Here is a 16,157-nt window from a genome sequence, read left to right on the forward strand (position 1 = left end):
CTTCCAACCCAAACTATTCTATGATTCTATGATTCTATGATTCTAAATGGAAATTACGCTTTGATATGCACTAGGAGAGCAGGAAGTTCAAGAAATGGTTGGGAAAGGTGAGTCCTAGCATGCAGACTGTACCTTTCATACATGTCATTACCTGGGAACCAAATAAGCTTTCCTAAGCTTGCGTGCATCAGGAAATAACCGAAGATGCTGTTCACATTAGAATTAAGCAGTCACTAAATGTGTCAAGTATGTCACACAAAGCAGCGTATCCAGGAGTGACTTCCTCCCACAAAGGCTGTGGGGCTCTAGTAAGTCCAGGCTTTTGACACATTACCTCAAAGGTCTGGTCTTAGGATCAACATCTCCCCTGTGCAGACTTACCTGATCAGCTAGAATTTGTCAAAAATATGCAGGGATTACTCAAGTCTGTTACAAATAAAAAGGGAAACAAAAGATTGTGAATTTAATTCATATTCAAGTACAATTCACTTTTCTACTTTGGAAGTAAAAGAAAGTGCTGCTGTCACCTTCCCAACCAGCTATTTTAAGTGAACCTGGGTATTAATACTGCAGCGTTTATGTCGTTAAAATGGCTTATACACAGGTAATGCAGCATAACTAGCTGGAAGAAAAGTGGAAGCACCTAGGAGCTGTTTATCTTTTAATTAGGGATATTAGCTGTTTTAAAGTAGTCAAGTGTTCAAATTTAATGCCATGCATAAATGAATCACTAGTAAGTGTAATATTTTTTTCAGCTTGCATAATACAACAGGTCAGTATACCAACTAATCTCGTAGTCTATATATCTGCCACTGACTTTACACAATTTTATTCCATCTTCAGAATTAATATTTGTTTAATATTTGCTTTTATGGTACATTCCAGAATGCCTCACTGTTCATCTTTTAAAATGTTTGTCACAAGGAAAGTGGTAGTAGGAAATATTTTCTCTTGGTTTATGTATTACATTACCCACTGCACACACTCTTGCTCTGTAGATGTAAATTGGTAGTTCATCAGCAAAATCATCATCATGTTCAATGGTACAAAGTCCATGAAGTCTTCACTGCTGAGCAACCTTCCCAAAGTATATTGTGAGGACAATCAAGCTCAATTAGATTCAATTTTATAAAAGCAGTGAAAGAAATTCTTTCATTACCATCTGGATTGTTGCTTTAATGACCATTTAAAATGAAATTAAGGAACCAAGCCAGTTTCATTAGGTAACATTTATTTTATGTAGAACAATCTCCAAAGAATATTTAAAAAACCCAATCTAAATACTGATTTTATTGCATTTATTTTCTTACAAAAAAAGACAGATGGGCATAATTTATGTATTCAAATACATTAAACTGAACAACTGTTCGCTATTCAGATTGCCCCTATGCCACTCAAAAGGCCGTGAAAGTACAAAATGTCATTTTACATGAGGCAGTGCATTTAGTAGGAATGAATCACAAAATATATTTTTGTATAGTAAAATGTTCTTGTCACTTTATAATTACCTATAAAATTTTTGAATTGCACAATAAGTTTGCTTTACAATTGACAACTGCCAGAAAATAGGCTTAGTACGTAACTAAATATTTGCCCAAACTATCCCTTAGAAACAAATTAGGATTTCTTTTGGTAAATAGTTAAAGTCTAATAAGAACTATATTATATATCTGAGGTCATTTAAAAATGTTTTAATAGGAAGAAGTTTATATATTCAACTAAATTCAATTTCTGCCTACCTTAAAACCCACACAACCACAATAGCTGAGTGTCCCAAACAATATTTTGATTTGAAAGTACCAACACCTATGAAACTTGGAAGTGTTTAAATTAATCTATTTCCTATTTTTCTGCTTCATTATCAATGCTGAAAAGGCACTGTGTACATTCCTCTGAACATTTGGTGTTTTATTTTTTTAAAGTTAAAAAGTGTCCAATGACAAACTTCAAACAAATGTTTAAAAGCAAAAAATACTGAATAGACTTCCCACTGATGGATGCAGTCCATGATATCTGAAGACACTAATTTTCCATAGAACTTCTTATTCAACAAGAATATGAGCAAGTTCACATTCACTTTAACTTTATCAAACATTTTCATTACAGCCACACCTTCATACTGCATCTGAAGCAAATCCTGTAATCAGAAATAAAATCATTAATCTGTTTGAATCCATACCTTATAGCAACAAGATGGGGTCATTTTCATGTAATAACCATCTCAAACTCCAGGTCCTTCACAATTTAAACAATTACAAGCAACTATTGGATAGGTGTAGAAAACATTACATGTCCTCTAGATCCCAAGTTGTAGGCTGCCAATAACAGCAAACTAGAAGAAAGATTATTTTCTGTGTATTTTAGTTTTCTTTTGGTATTTGCTGCTTGCCACTGAACTAATGCAGCATTTGGTTTCATGCAGTTGCTCTAATATAAACATTAACCTGACTCTGTGACCAGCATCCTACAGAAGTTATATAGTTATTCCCCACATCACATGCTGCCCTGTGCTGACTGAATAGTCCATGGATATATATAAAAAAAAAATCTGAAATAGTTTATATTTAGAACAAATGCAACTGTGGCTATAGAGCAAAGTAACAAAATTCAAATTCTACCCGGAAATGGAGTTGCACTTTTTCCATCTCAACCCCAAAAAATTTTGCTTTGATTTTGAAGTCACCCACTTCTTCTCCAGGTGTGATATCAAACATCACGTTCTTAAACCTTGAAACAAAAAGAAGGGTAATTGACTATGTATGCTATGCTATGCAGTTTTATATGGTCCAGAGACAGTTTGGCAGGAAAAAACCTGCACAAAAAAACCTTTCACCATAAGCAGTGTAAATCGTGTCAAATGAACCACTTCATCCCTATTGCAAGGTCTTGAAGACTTGTCTGGTATACATATATATTATGGAATACAGAGCTTTCAAGTCTTTTATATGGGGGGGTGGGGAAGGGCTGTGGGAAGTACAGGAAACAGAGACAACCAAGCATCCACAGCATAGGAACAGGGCAGCCAGATTTTCCTTCTGCCACTCCTGAGTATCTCCTTGCAGATGTGTACGCAGTCTTCTCTGGTTTCAGTTTGCCTCGTGTGGCTTCCTCTGCCTGATGAACCCACTTGGAAAAAAACTGCAAGCTGGAAAACTTTTTTCCACGCGGAAGGGTGCACAAGATGGAATATTTTCACTACAGCAATCTCAAAATGAATAGATACAATAGAGAAGTTAAAGCACCACATAGTCAGGAAGTGCAGAAGACCAGGTGTTTACTCAGTTATATGAAAGTGATTGGTCAGTAAATGAAAAAAAAAACAAACCTGCTACAACTGCTTAGCAAGTCAGTCATTAGCAGTGAGCGTGCTGCCTGACTTGTACTGGTTCCATCTAAGCTAATGCCAAAATAGACTTATTCAAATATTTTCCCAAGGGAATGATTTTTTTTTATATATATATATATATGATATATAGCAAGGTACAAGGAAAAAATGAATTATGACAATTAGGCTTTATCATTCTTCTGAATGTAAAAGTCTGAGGTAATTTTACGTGCGGCGCAGGAAATTGCAAAGACTTCTTTTAACAAAAGCCAGACTCCTTAAGAAGCATTAGAAAATGCTCTGAATTGTTTTATACCACACTTACTGGTTGGTTTGAAGATTTTCAATTTCTAGGATGACACCCTTTTCATGCAGTCTTGCAGCTGTATACTTTAATGATGCATACTTCAGTTTTTTGCTTCCCTTCACCTCTTCTTTTCCATCTAGTTTAACTGACCTCCGTGAATTTCTGGGAAGAGAACAAGAAAAATGGCTTTTGATTAATCTACCAGGTCTTTTATACTTTAACTACTCTTCTAGGCATATTTAGCTTTCCTTCACTCTTTGCCTTCTTGAACTCCTATTAATGAACAGAATTAACATTCAAAACTAATCTGAGAATTAGAGGGATTTTTAGCACACAGAGTGAGTAGTCTAAACATTTTGGTAATGATTTTGAATTAACATTTGTTAGCACTTATTTAAACCCTATTGTGAAATGCAAACCTGATCCAAGAGAGTCCACAATCATCACTTTAAAACAGCAATGACATAGGTGTTAACTAAGATTGGCTGTTAGAGTTCATTTTTGGATCAATGAAGTATGCACTGAGAAAGCTCCTGTTCATGTCAGTAAAATGTTTTCATTTTGACACTTTGATGGCACTGGTAGGGGCTTGCTCTTGAGTGACTGCATCATACCTGAAAAGTAAAATGCTTTAGGCATTTATTTCCCCTCTTTCCATTCTAAAGACAAATACCAATTCTTTTTAATGAAGGAAAAAAAAAAATATCAATATTTACTTCCCAAAGCTGCATGACTTCAAAGCATGCTAGTAGACCTGCAAAGTGGCACCAAAATATATTGAAAATGTATACATCTCAGGCCTCTTTCTGTAAGGCAGCTTTAAAGAAATGCATGGCTTGACTTTTCAGGCTTTGGTTCAGCTCAGTGACAACTCCCATGGACTTTTTAAACTGTGGATTGTCAATCTGTTGGAATCAAAACTTTAAACTGTAGATTAACACCTGTTCTCCCTCCTGATAAAACACACTGAAGTATTGAAAGACAAGAAGACTCAACTCACTTTCTTGTTAAGTTGTCTAAACAAGTTTTTATATAGGTGTTGTAATAATTAATTTGTTGTTCATAAAATACTGTCTTGGAGTTAAGTGCATTCAAAGTCTGCTGGATTTTCACCAATTCAGCTTTTCGATAACGTCTGTATCTTCTTTGATTCTGGATATCCTAAATAAAAGATAGAAATTCATTAACATAATAGGTTTATTAATTTGATATTTTAAAAAATCTCATCTTCTTACCATTCAAATCTGTAATTACACAACCTGACTTATTTACTGGGAGAAAGCATGAACTACTGTATTGGGTTTGCGAGGCAAGATTTTGGTAGCGGGGGGGCTACAGGGGTGGCTTCTGTGAGAAGCTGCTAGAAGCTTCCCCTGTGTCTGATAGAGCCAATGCCAGCCGGCTCCACACGGACCCGCCGCTGGCCAAAGCTGAGCCAATCAGAGACGGTGGTAGTGCCTCTGTGATAACATATTTAAGAAGGGGAAAAAAAAACTGCTGGGGAACAGCAGCCGGGAGAGAGAGGAGTGAGAATATGTGAGAGAAACAACCCTGCAGACACCAAGGTCAGTGAAGGAGGGAGAGGAGGTGCTCCAGGCACCGGAGCAGAGATTCCCCTGCAGCCCATAGTGAAGACCATGGTGAAGCAGGTTGTCCCCCTGCAGCCCATGGAGAGGTTAATGGTGGAGCAGATATCCACCTGCAGCCCATGGAGGATCCCACACCAAAGCAGGTGGATGTGCCCAAAGGAGGCTGTGACCCCATGGGAAGCCCACACTGGAGCAGGCTCCTGGCAGGACCTGTGACCCTTTGGAGAGAGGAGCCCATGCTGGAGCAGGTTTGCTGGCAGGACTTGTGACCCCATGGGGGATCCATGCTGGAGCAGTCTGTTCCTGAAGGACTGCACCCCGTGGAAAGGACCCACGCTGGAGCAGTTCATGAAGAACTGCAGCCCGTGGGAAGGACCCACGTTGGAGAAGTTTGTGGAGGACTGTCTCCCGTGGGTGGGACCCCACGCTGGAGCAGGGGAAGAGAGTGAGGAGGAAGGAGCAGCAGAGACAACGTGTGATGAACTGACTGCAACCCCCATTCCCGTCCCCCTGCGCCGCTCGGGGGGTAGAGAATTCGGGAGTAAAGTTGAGCCCAGGAAGAAGGGAGGGGTGGGGGGAAGGTGTTTTAAGGTTTAGTTTTTATTTTCTCATTATCCTACTCCGATTTGATTAGTAATAAATTAATTTATTTTCCCCAAGTTGAGTCTGTTTTGCCCATGACGGTAATTGTTGAATGATCTCTCCCTGTCCTTATCTGGACCCACGAGCTTTTCATTATATTTTCTCTCTCCTGTCCAGCTGAGGAGGGGAGTGATAGAGCAGCTTTGGTGGGCACCTGGTGTCCACAGCCAGGGTCAACCCACCACAACTATATTGTTAGTTTTCACAAGCACGGTACCAGTAGTGAGTACTACAGTTTATATGACTGAACAGACAATGAAAATCACGTTGCTACTCGTGTTTTGCCTGTGGTGGGACCTGGTGTCTGTGTCATTATTTTCCACCTCCCTGCCAATTGCGGGGAAGTCGAGTTGTTAAACATTGGTTAGAAAGGGCACTGCGTGGGTGGCTACAAACTCATTTATACATTTATATATTATTATTGAATTCTCAAAGGAGATTATCAAGAATCGAGGTACAGGCTTTATTTATATCCTCTTACCACACAGTCTAAGAGTGCTCCATTCACTATGCCTTTTGACATAACCTTAAGTAACTATTCATACCACCTAGACATGTATTTCAATTAATTGAAACATGTCTGAAATCAGCCAAACAACTCAATGACTTCACTTAGATGCGGGAAGACTGTCCAGATCTCACAGGTGTCCCCTACATACACACACATCAAGGTAAGCTAAAATGTGCACATTATTGAGATGTAGCTTTGTGTGTCAGTATCTACAGGGGAAGTCTTCAACTGGGTGCTCTTACTACTCAATTCCCATATCAAGGATAGCAGCAGCTCCCCAAGCAGATGTTTGCTTATATTGCTTAAGCAAATAAACTAGGTGTCGGGGAACTTGAGTTAAGATACCGAAGTTCATGAGAAAAACGCTGCTAGAAGGATTCACTTCAGGCTATTTAATTGTATTATAACATAGGAAAGAAAAGGCCCTGTTTACAAAAAAGAATTAAAAAAAATATTATTCTAGCTGTTCTAGTTGACAGCAAGACCTTTTTTTCCTCTAAATCTGTTACCAATTATACACGAAAAGAAAATTTACAAGTCTCACATTTTGAAGGCTCTAGAGCTGAGTAGTTTAAAAAACCAGCAACAATGATTTCATAAAGTGGTGGAGAAGCTGTCAGAGATCTGTTAAAGCTTTCAAACAGCTATAATAAAATATGTATTGTCTTCCTTATTCAGGCACAGTATAGCACTTACCTGTTGTGCAGTGGCTGGTGTTTCTAATATTTCTAAGAGTATATCCCCTGGCTGTATTTATATCACATCCACAATAAGTCTTTTGGTCCTTTTAAAAAGGATATATGGATATTACAAAACAGTTGTCAATGGATCCCTTGTGCATTTCATTTCTTCAACAATAAAACTAGCAAGCTCACCCTTTATTATGGATACCTGGTAATTTTTACATTTCCTAGCTTTTTATATTTCAGCGCTTCCGTTGATAACATTGAACATCTACGCTTCTACACAGGCATGAATAGAGAAATTCGTACATACTTCCCCCCCTTTTATTTTAGAAAACAGTTAGCCAGCTAGCACAGTAAAACAGTAACTGTTAACATAAAAATCCAAGCAACTCACATGTGGATTTTAATTATGACCATGACAAAACAGCAGATCGGAATGCAATCTTTGCAAAGCCTGAGCTATGCACTGTTCCATTAAGGTTAATATTTACTGAATAAAGTGGAAATGCACTCAAAACTGCTGAACTCCTGAAGGAATTTTACAGCCGATGCAGTGCATTTACGCACACAACTTAAGGGGTAGGTATTTCTCTAGTGGCAACAGACAGTGAGCATTTCCTTGCTAAAAAAGGGAAGCTGCTACACCCTGATATGTAAATGAGTTCTTTTTTTGGTAAGAGTTTCTCATTCCTGCTGCCTATTCATCCATAATACTTCCAAGAACATCCTGTTACAGAATTCTGTTAATTTAGAAGACACTGTTACAAATGAGATATAGCTCATTCTTAAAAATTAACAGAAACCTGAAGATGCAGCTTAGGTGTAGGTAAGGACTGTACAGCCCTTACAGTTAGTGATGATGTGGTTGAGAGACTCTGGGTGAGGATTAAGGGGATGGAAAACAAAGCAGATGTCGTAGTGGGTGTCTACTACCAATCGCCCAGCCAGGATGATAGCACTGATGAGTTATTCTATAGGCAATTAGGAGAAATCCCTGGATCAGTAGCCCTTGTCTTTTATGGAAGATTTCAACTTCCCAGACATCATCTGGGAATACCATACTGCTGTGACAAGCAGGTCTTGGAAATTCTTGAGGTTTGTGGAAGATAACTTCTTGACACAAGTACTCAGGGAGCCAACTAGGAAAGATGCCCTCCTAGACTTGCTATTTGTGAATAGAGAAGGACTCGTGGGAGATGTGATGGTAGGTGGCTGTCTTGGCCACAGTGATACGAAATGGTTGAGTTTAAAATTTTCAGTGTAATGAGAAAAAAGGACAGCAGAGTTGCTACCCTGGACTTCAGGAGAGCAAACTTTAAGCTATTCAGGGAGCTACTTAGCAGAGTACCCTGGGAATCTGCTTTTGAGGGCTTAGGAGTCCATGAGTGCTGGTTGGTCTTTAAAAACCACCTTTTAGAAGCACAGGAGCAGGCAATCCCATTATGTCCTAAGTCAAGCAAGCGGGGCAGAAGACCAGCTTGGCTGAACAGGGAACTCCTTGTGGAGCTCAAGAGGAAAAAGAAATTGTACCATCTCTGGAAGCAAGGTCAGGCTTTGCAGGAAGATTACAGAGCCGTGGTTCATATATGCAGGGAGAAGACAAAAGGCCAAAGCTCAATTAGAGTTGAAACTGGCCAGTGTTATCAGACAACAAGAAGGGCTTTTTTAAGTGCATTAATAGCAAGAGGAGGTCCAAGGAAAACACTGGACTGATACTTGTTGAAGATGGTCATCTGACTAATAGGGATGAAGAAAAAGCAGAGGCATTCAATGCGGTTTTTGCCTCAGTCTTGAATAATATTGAGAGACCTTGGGCTGCCCAGTCCCCTGAGTCGGAGGACCATGAGTGTGGGAACAGTGACTTTCCATTTGTGGACACTGAAATTGTAAGGGACCAGCTGTATCAGCTGAATGTTCACAAGTCCATGGGGCCTGATGGGATTCATCCTAGAGTACTGAAGGAGCTAGAGCATGTTATGGCAGGACCCCTGTCTATCATCTACCAAAGGTCTTGGGAGTCTGGGGAGGTCCCTGCTGACTGGAAGCTAGCCAACGTTATTCCACTTTACAAGAAGGGCGTGAGGGAAGACCCAGGAAACTACAGACCTGTTAGTCTAACCTCAGTTCCGGGAAAAATTATGGAGAAGATCATACTGGGTGCTACTGAAAGGCATTTAAAGAAAATGTAATCATCAGGCACAGTCAACATGGGTTCACAAAGGGAAAGTCCTGTTTAACTAATTTGATATCCTTCTATGATAAGGTCACCTGCCTAGTGGGTGAAGGGAAGGTGGTGGATGTAGTTTTTCCAGATTTTAGTAAGGCTTTTGATACTGTCCCTCACAGCATCCTTCTGGACAAGTTGCCCAACTGTGAGATGAGCAGGTATGCGGTGCGCTGGGTGAAGAACTGGCTGAAGGGCAGGGCTCAAAGGGTTGTAGAGAATGGGGCCACATCTGGCTGGCGACTAGTCACCACCCGTGTTCCTCAGGGCTCAATTCTAGGGCCAGTCCTGTTCAATATATTTATCAGCGATCTGGATGCAGGAGTTGAATGCACCATTAGCAAGTTTGCTGATGATACCAAACTGGGAGGTGCTGTTCACTCTCTCGAGAGACAAGATGCCTTGCATTTCCGAAACAACCTCATAGACACCTGGGCCAAAGACCATGGCATTGAGTGGGTATATCACATCCCCTATCATGCACCAGCCTCTGGGAAAATCGAACGATACAATGGACTGTTAAAGACTACACTGAGAGCAATGGGTGGCGGGACATTCAAACATTGGGACACACATTTAGCAAAGGCCACCTGGTTAGTCAACACGAGGGGATCTGCCAATCGAGCAGGCCCTGCCCAGTCAAAACTTTTACGTACTGTAGATGGGAATAAAGTCCCTGTAGTGCACATAAAAAATATGTTGGGGAAAACAGTCTGGGTTATTCCTGCCTCGGGCAAAGGCAAACCCATCCGTGGGATTGCTTTTGCTCAAGGACCTGGGTGCACTTGGTGGATAACGCGGAAGGATGGGGAAGTCCGATGTGTACCTCAAGGGGATTTGATTTTGGGTGAGAATAGCTAATGATCTGAATTATGTGATGTTAAGTACTACATAATATTATATATGCTGTACTAATGATATTACAATAAGAATCACCCAGACTAATGAAGAATAACTTCAGTGAAACCAAGCAAAGCACAGTGATGATGGTACCAGAACTGACTTCAACATGAAACAATCCAACACCACATGCCATCTCCATTTTTCCTGCCCTGGAAGATTATTATGACAGATGGAGCCCGAAGTCATGGACTAAATGAACTCACCGAACGTTTTAGAGGGATGGCCCACAGACTAAGGGAATGATATCTCTCTGTGTGTGTGTGTGTGTATATATATATAAAAAAAAAAGGGGTGGTGATTAATGAAAATGTACTGGAAAATATGGGACTTGAGCATGACGTAGATGGTATAGAATAAGGGGTGGATATTGTCCTGGTTTCGGCAGGGATAGAGTTAATTTCCTTCCTAGTAGCTGGTACAGGGTATCAAACCCACTCAGCTCCTTTGTTTTCCAGGAACACCTTGCTTGGGGCTAAAGGCCTTTCCATTCACCTACCACGTGGCACACAGCACTGAAACCAGGCAGACCAGGCACCTTATATAGTCTTCTAGACAAAGGTACCAGCGAATTTTAGGGTTCATTACAGAAGCCTTAAGGAAACCATTTAAAAGCAAATATATTGATATTTCTATAGAAGAGGCATGTCACTAGCAGAGAAACAAGGAACATTCAGTGAATCAGCCATGACATGAATTTTAGCCAGATGCCTAACATTTCACAGTTGCAGTAAAAGACCTCTTGGCAGCTAAGGTAGGAAAGCTAAGCACAAGCTACAGTGTCTGTATTTACACATCTCTTGCATAAAAGGTAGCTGTTAAGTATTTTAACTTTTGATGCTGCTGCAATTTAAGAGAGGTTGCTAGTTATTCTTCTGTCAGATTATTTAGTAAATTTCCTTAAAATACAAAAAAGATTACTTGAAAGCACTTATGCAATAGAGAAGTTAAATTCTATTGTTAATTCTCGTGCTATTGTTTTAACATATTTCCACACAGTGTAAAGGATTAAAGACATTTCTTTTAGCCTTGATTTTGCATATTTTTAAGGATTCCATTAAGGGCTAGCATTTTACTCCTACACAGAGGAAAAGGACAGGAAGCAAATTTTTTTTTTTTTTTTAAAGGGACAACAGCAGGCATATTCTTATTACAAAACCAGCCTGGGAACAGCTCTAGAGCCCTGGTCTCTGGAATACCAAGTGAGTAACACAGTTTTGATTTGTCATTGTCACTGCAGTCCCTTTACTTTAGATCTCAAATTATTTTTGATAAGTTACAGAAAAATTCAGTGTTTTCTTGTTTATGATTCAGATCAAATATGTACAACTTAAAGTGGAAAAATTCCTTTTCCTTTTAGGATAAATAGTAAGAGTTTTCTTGCACTTATCATTAGATTTTTTCCAGACTTTAAACAGTCATTTATGGCTAAGATATAGAAATTGCACTACTTACTACAGACATTATAGCTAAGAAATTTCTTCAAAAGTAAAACCTCACATATCTAATAAATTCAGTTTACTGATTTTTGATTTGGAAAACAATTAGTAACAGATTAAAGCTGAATTACAGCCTGTATCTACACTCTTAGTGCATGCAAAGGTGTAAAATGCTTATGTTGTATTTCCCTTTTAAGTGAACTTCTAACCTTCACACTTGTGGGGTAAAAATAAGCATAGTAATAGAGGAGAGCTGCATCCCATTCTCCCCCTTGTTCAGGTAGCACCAGGATCTTAAATAAGCCAATCCTTATTCTGGACAGCTTCAAATAATTTCATAAGAGGGGTGCCAATAATTTGATACTAAGTGCTTTTATAAAAATATTTTGGACTATAAAGTAGCCTATGTCCCAGGGTATCCCAGTAGCCATTTCTTAATCTGATCACCAAGTAGAATAAACAATTTCTTTCCCTGCATAAAAGCATGCACTATTCATGCTAAAGTGACAGTCACATCCTGTTCAAACGCCTGATGGCAGTAGGTCAGGGAAAGGTTTTCCTTAGAGGGGGAGGAGAGGACAGTTTGATACTGTCCACTCCTTACAAGTCTAGACAGCTTTTCATCTCTGCTTTCCCAAGGCTGTGATGTTTTAAAGCAGAATGCTTTTGCAACTTCATGGAAAAGCACTTACTAGCTTCAATAAAGATCCAGTCATGGTCCAAAACACAAGCGGCAGTAAGCTTATAGAAAGATAAACATTCTGGAAGAATTTACAGTTTCTCTGACTTTTTGCAAAAGTTTGAGTAGGACTGAACACAAACTGGCTTTTGAAAACTGAGTGCACTCATCGCCTAAAAAATGCACTTAGACAGGGAAACAGGGTGGAAGCAACTTTTTCTAAAAACAAAAAGCATCTGCAGAATATGGCTGGGGCTACATCTGGCTGGCGACCATTCACCAGCGGGGTTCCTCAGGGTTCAGTTCTAGGGCCAGTCCTGTTCAATATATTTATCAACGATCTGGATGCAGGAGTTGAATGCACCGTTAGCAAGTCTGTTGATGATACCAAACTGGGAGGTGCTGTTGACTCTCTTGAGGGACAAGAGGCCTTGCAGAGGGATCTAGGTAGATTGGAGCATTGGGCAATTGTCAATGGCATGAAATTTAACAAGTCGAAATGCCAGATTCTGCACCTAGGATGGAGTAACGCCAGGCACAAGTATAAATTGGGAGAGGAGTGGCTGGAGAGCAGCCCTGCAGAAAGGGATCTGGGGGTGCTGGTCAACAGCAGGCTCAATATGAGTCAGCAGTGTGCCCTGGCAGCCAAGAGGGCAAATCGCATCCTGGGGTGCATCAAACACAGTATAACCAGCCGGTCAAGAGAGGTGATTATCCTGCTGTATTCAGCATTGGTGTGGCCTCACCTTGAGTACTGTGTGCAGTTCTGGGCCCCACAATTTAAGAAGGATGTGAAGGTCCTTGAATGCATCCAGAGAAGGGCAACAAAGCTGGTGAAAGGGCTGGAAGGCAAGTCCTATGAGGAGCGGCTAAGGACTCTGGGTTTGTCTAGTTTGGAGAAAAGGAGGCTGAGGGGGTGACCTCATTGCTCTCTACAGCTTCCTGAGGAGGGGAAGAGGAGAGGGAGGGGCTGAGCTCTTCTCCCTGGTATCCAGTGACAGGACGCATGGGAATGGTTCAAAGCTGTGCCAGGGGAGGTTTAGACTGGACATTAGGGAGCATTTCTTTACTGAGAGTGTGGTCAAACACTGGAACAGGCTTCCTAGAGAGGTGGGCGATGCCCCAAGCCTGTCAGTGTTTAAGAAGCGTTTGGATAATGCCCTTAATAACATGCTTTAACTTTTGGTCAGCCCTGAATTGGTCAGGCAGTTGAACTAGATGATCGTTGTAGGTCCCTTCCAACTGAAATAGTCTATTCCATTCTATTCTAAATATAGCTTTTTGAGCAAAACTTACTTTATCATCAGGCTTTTGAGATCCTGATCTTCACCTTCTCGTAACTCATATTTGCTTGTTAGAGACAGTGAAATCTGTTTTTGCAAGTTGATTCAGTGTGCTTTCCTTGTTGGGGTCATTGAGATCAACAGCTCCTTCCCCTGTAAGGAAACATCTTTTACTTCAGTTTGCCAACTTCCCCAAGATTTAATGCATGAAATGAACAAGAACCTAGATAAATCACTAAGTCATCAGAAATATTAAGTTTATTAAATAGCATACCCATTTCTACCATTTAGAAGCAGTCATTTTTTTGGATATTGAACAATCAAAACCATAAGCAAGCTATTTTAAGCCCAGTTAGAATATTTTGGAAATGCCACCAATTCTTGCTTCTCAAGCTACTGATGTGTAAGAGACTCACACGCCTTCTTCTCAAAGAAGAATACAGTTTAACATCCTTTGTCCTAACATGCAGCGATAGTGCAAAATGAAAGAGTAGCAGCTATGCTAACAGGGTATTCACTTGGAAGCTGGTATTATCCATGACGTCGTAGCTACTTTCTAAACAGTTCACATCCTACCACAATTAAGGCAAATTAAATATCAGTCACATTTGTTCCTTATAACTTTCTAATAGATTTGCATATTTTTCTAAAACAACTTTTTTTTTTTTATAATTAAGTGTCAAAATTCAAAATGGATATTTTAAGAATTCTCAGTGCGCTTTTTGTAAGTGGCTAGCCAACACTAGCAAATCTTAAGGTCAGGTTATTAAAAATTGCATGTTTTCTATCTGCAATTTGAGCACAACTGGATCATTCTGCTAGAACCATTATGTTTGCATTTTGAATCGCATCATTAATCTTTAGAGTGAATAGTGCAATTAGAAGAAGGCTCAACTATAAGCAGTGATGTTTTAAAAATCATTCAGAGAAGAATTCTATAGTAAATGAAGAAGCTGTCACCATGAGAGACATGAGAGTTTGTGCATCTTGCAAGTATTTAAATCAAGCCCCCATTTAATCCTACCCCTAGAGTGAAGTTAACCATGAAGATGAAGAACAGCATACCAAGGAAAAACTCTATATCAGGAACAGGTCCCAGCCCTTCTAGCAATTTGTTCAGCAGGTCATTTGGCTCAGTGGCAATGGCATCCTGGTGTTCTAATAGTAGCTATAAAAAACAAATGAAGTCATCATCCAAAAAGCATACCCAGTGTCTTTATACTTGTAAATAAATCTGGAGACTAAATGTTGAAAAACACAGACCTAGTGTGATCAGGATTATGGAATACCCAAGGGGAGGGGAAGCATGCTCAGTTCTAGACTACAAGTTTAGAATTGCTCTTGCTGTAAGACAGCTTGCCATGCTCCTCCGGCAGTTGTCTCCAGAGTGCTGAACGTCACAGCTGAGCAGAAAGAAGTTTAAGAAGTTAGTCCTGCCTTCAGGACTAACAAAGTATCACAGAGTAAAATGGCGATAATCCCAAGCAGAGCATTTCAGTGCTACATCCTGAACTAAGCACACAAAGGAATGAAGACAGGGTCAGAGGTGCATAAAAAGGTACCTATTTTTCCATATATCCATTCCAGTAGCTTTTTTGAAATACAATAGCATCAGTGATACCTTTCAGAAATGGCTATATTTTATAAGTGAGAAACTAGCTATGGAGCACCTGCAGCACAATTTCTAATAGACTTAGAAGTTGCAGGAGATTTGTGAACATATTCACAACAACTTCCATTGCACCTGGGCATATTCCCAAAACTTTAAGCCACAAAAATACTTGTAAGCCAAGTTAATAAAGAGCATGAACAGGGCAGTAGCATTTTCTTGAAAACAGGCTCTCATTATTAGTGAGAAAAGTGACCTCATGCTGAGTTAGATAAAGTCAGCAGTATTAGTGAGCACTAGATTCAACAGTCCATTCCCCATAGAAGGAATATTCCTCACTTGGAAGCCTGACGGAAAGACATAGCATCACCAAGCTTCACTGAAATTTAGCTACAGCAAAGCATGCACAGTAGCCAAAAATTCCAGGATTCTAAGTATTTTAAACACTGCAAGTTATAGTCAGTCAAAAGTTACTGATTACCAGAAACTTACTGACAACTAAAAAGCTTATGTCCAGAAAAGAAAGGCATGCTAGCATTTCAGATGTACTTACAAGACAGAAGTGAGCATTATAAGCCCGTAACTATTAACTTGTTTAAAACAAGTTTCTCAGTCTTATGTGCATCAGCTACCCCACGCTGTACATAACATAGACTATGATATTGTAAGAATTGCTGAGAAACTATGCGTACTGATTAAAACTCCACCATACTCGATGCTATACAAGCACAGAATGAAAAATACATTCACAGGACAAATTCTTTGGGGTGAAGGCAAGAGATATATGGGGAAGTGCCAAAAACCAAAGCTGATGAAACCAACAGATCCCTCATTCCAGCTACATCCTACAGAGGTGTGCAATGAAAATAAAGCTTAGGCAAGTGCCACAGGAGATGATTACAGAGGGCAGATTTGAGAACTATTTATGAAGCTGAACTACACATGACAACGGACAAGATGTTT

General features: G+C 39.8%; 1 pseudogene; it reads right to left on the reverse strand.

Annotated features, from left to right (window-relative positions):
* Window positions 1–416: 416 nt before the first annotated feature.
* The window catches only part of LOC143172220 (ras GTPase-activating-like protein IQGAP2), a 71,443-nt pseudogene continuing 55,702 nt past the window's right edge, over window positions 417–16,157 (reverse strand).

This window comes from Aptenodytes patagonicus, chromosome W (assembly GCF_965638725.1).
Source record: "Aptenodytes patagonicus chromosome W, bAptPat1.pri.cur, whole genome shotgun sequence".
In the NCBI taxonomy this organism is placed as follows: domain Eukaryota; kingdom Metazoa; phylum Chordata; class Aves; order Sphenisciformes; family Spheniscidae; genus Aptenodytes; species Aptenodytes patagonicus.